Genomic DNA, 3,139 nt, shown 5'->3' with positions numbered 1-3,139 from the left:
GAGAAGAGGTTATTGAGAATTAGACACAGCGTGGCTTCAGGGCAGGTGTGGCTTCAGATGATAACTGTAACTTCACTGCTATTGCCACTTGGACAACCAAATCTGACATTGCCAGCCATTCATGAGAGACATACATCTTATCTTTTATAGAAAAGGTTGGGTTACACCACAAGGTTGTTTAGATATTCCCCCAAGGGCTTGGAGATGGTGCCCCAAAGGCACCTAAACTCCAAGACCCATTGTCAAGCTTCATGTCTTTATTTTATCACAGGGTTGTCAGTCCTAAAGGTCACCACCTCTAGAAGTGCCACCCCCAGCAGGAAACTGCCTAACCAAAAGTAACACAATCATGATATTTTATACATAATTACAACTCCTCTTCACATTATTATTATTTAAACTGTTTGATAATTCAGCCTTTTTTTTTTTAGTTAAGATATTTATTAGTGTTTATGCAAACAAGCTTCAACTGCAATTCAAAAATAGGAGGGTATTTTCCTCAATAAGAGTACATTCTTTGGTGGGACTCAATTTAAATAAGAATTCCATACAAATAGAATATATACTTAAGACAAGAAAGCAAGGAAGGATTTTACATTACACTGAACATTTAGTTGGTTCAATCATGATAAGTTACCCTCCCAACCAAATACTCTTTATATTTATTACAAATATTGCAGTCAGCAGTATATGTCAATAATCACACATTTTTAACATTTAGTAGCATGAAGCAAACTTAACACATTTCCAAAAAGAAATGTGATACAGTCTTCATTACAGAGGTGCAGACGTGATTGAATGATTGTCTGCTCTTTAATGTTCCAATGAACCCTTCCATTGCCTCATCAAGGCCAATGCTTTTGGTTGCTGAAGTTTTGAAAAGTTGCCATTTTCCATCCTTCCACACAGGTAACCCAGGTAAACTTGCCATCTCTGAGAGAGTCATGACCTGTTCGGTGTCCTATTTACTTGCAAACATCACTAAAATGGATTTCCTCAACTCTTCTTCCTCCGGTATGGCAACTAATTCTCATTTGGGAATGCCAGTTCAGTCTCCATCACAACTACCTTCTCAGAAATGATTGCATCTGTGTTTGAATAATAACATCCCCAGTATGGCCTGATACTTTTCTGTCCTCCTAAATCCTGGAGTTGGAATCCAAGGCTCTTGTATGTTACCATCTCAACTTTAAATCCAATAGTAGGAATAGTAGCAATGACTTCTCCAACCTATAACCTATACGAAATTATAGTTTTTCCTGTTCCATGTAATCCAGCTCCTGGGCTGTCTCCACCTCCCCCTCTGGATGCAGTTCTTGCTCCTGCTCGGGCTCCCACTCCAGATCCAGCTACCCTCTGCTTCCAGCTCCAACTCTGGCTCTGGTGTGGTTTCCTGGGAAGTCAAGCATGCCAGCACCTTCCATGTCAGAATGGCCAAATACAGCATTATTTTGACTTACAAGTCTCAGAGGTATTCTTTCAGGTTAACAAATTCTACCTTTATTTCAGCTCAAAATATTTTTTTTTAATTTAGGATAAAATAAGTAGCATCAAGTACCACTTAACTCCATTCTAGGGGCTGACATGAATAACCAGATTTTCATTTTATCCTGTATCTTCAGAAATCATCCAGCCACATGAACACTTTAAAACAACTTTTAAAATTAAATAAATAAATAAAACAATCTTTTTATGGAGAAGAATGCACCAATATATATAAGATTGATATAAGATGTGCAGTTACAATGATTTTTATTTTATTCTTAATTTTTTTGTATTTTCCAATTTTCTAGAGTATAAAGAAAAGTTGTTATTGAAACTGTAACTGCCTTTTGAAACTATACACATTTAATAATATGAAATTACTACTATATTGAACATTCTAAAAAAAAAAAAAAAAAGATGACGCTCTAGCCGGCCCCATGTTTCTATTCTATATATCAAAACCACTTAGAAGGTGCTCGTTAGACAAGTGCTCTGAGACCTTCTCAGGCAGCAGTTAAGTAAAAACTTTAATTCACCAATTACAACAGGAAAAACTGAATTATAGGGTAATTGATTTGTCTAAGATGCACAGGTACTCTTGGGCACTCCTGGGAAAATAACCCATGCTTAACTCCTATCATTCTGACCACTCCACAATTGGCTTCAAGACTCTCTGCATTACCGTTAGAGAGGGCATGGTATGGAACCACAGTGAAAAAGTCTTGACTTCCCTACCAGTTTTCCTTCCTCTTTCTTCCTTATAAATTGAAGTTTGCCTTTGTCATAATTATGCAATTAACAGAAAGACTTTTAAAAAGCTGTGCTATAAAAAGTGTTGTTACGGGGCACTTGGGTAGACAGTCGGTTGATCATGGGACACTTGGTTTTGGCTGAGGTCGTAATCTCAGTGTCCTGATCTCAGGGTCCTAGATCGAGCCCTACCTAGGGCACCGCACTCAGCATGGAGTCTGCTTGGAATTCTCTCTCCCTTTCCCTCTGCCCTTCCTGCTCGCTCTCTCTCTCTCTCTTTCTCTCTTTCTCTCTCTCAAATGAATAGATAAATCTTTAAGGAAAAAAAAGTGTTGCTGCTTTTGTTTTTCAGAACATCAAATAATGAGTAATATTTTTGTTGGCTTGGGATTTAGTTTGACTTATTCCCAAACTGGCTTTTTTTTGTCCTTCAGTATCACATAGAAACAACTTGGAATCTAAAAGTCAGTCACAACTAAATTCAAGATTATTGATGTAGCTGCACAGGAAACCCAAAAATTGGTATCCTGTTGAAAAGATTCATGCATTTTTACAATAATAAGTAGCACTTAGAGAGTATTTAGTATGTGCCGAGCAGTATTAGCACTTTACATGTATTAATTCATTTAATCCCTATAACAACCCAAGGAAAAGGCAGATCATTATCCTCATTTTAAAGAGAAAGAAACTGAGACATAGAGTGAGTAAATAATAGCTAATTAGTAAAGCAGCACAGAACTCACTGGAGGCAGTCTTGGTCTATGACCTGCGGTCTTAACCACTGAGCTGGAAGTGCACCAGCACCTGCAAACTGTGCTCTGGTTTGTTGATCTTGTCAGACTGTCTAATGTAGGGATCAGGACCCTGGGCTTTGGTGTCAGACTCAGTTGTTCATGCCCCGTCT

At 37.9% G+C, this 3,139-nt stretch overlaps 1 pseudogene; it reads right to left on the bottom strand.

The window, feature by feature from the left end:
• Positions 1–736: 736 nt before the first annotated feature.
• Positions 737–2,907, bottom strand: LOC116859558 (annotated as a pseudogene).
• Positions 2,908–3,139: the final 232 nt, after the last annotated feature.

This window comes from Lontra canadensis, unplaced genomic scaffold, assembly GCF_010015895.1.
Source record: "Lontra canadensis isolate GAN:19392208 unplaced genomic scaffold, GSC_riverotter_1.0 scaffold159, whole genome shotgun sequence".
In the NCBI taxonomy this organism is placed as follows: Eukaryota; Metazoa; Chordata; class Mammalia; order Carnivora; family Mustelidae; genus Lontra; species Lontra canadensis.
Note: the sequence above shows the minus strand (reverse complement) of the source record. Positions and strands in the feature narration are given on the sequence as shown.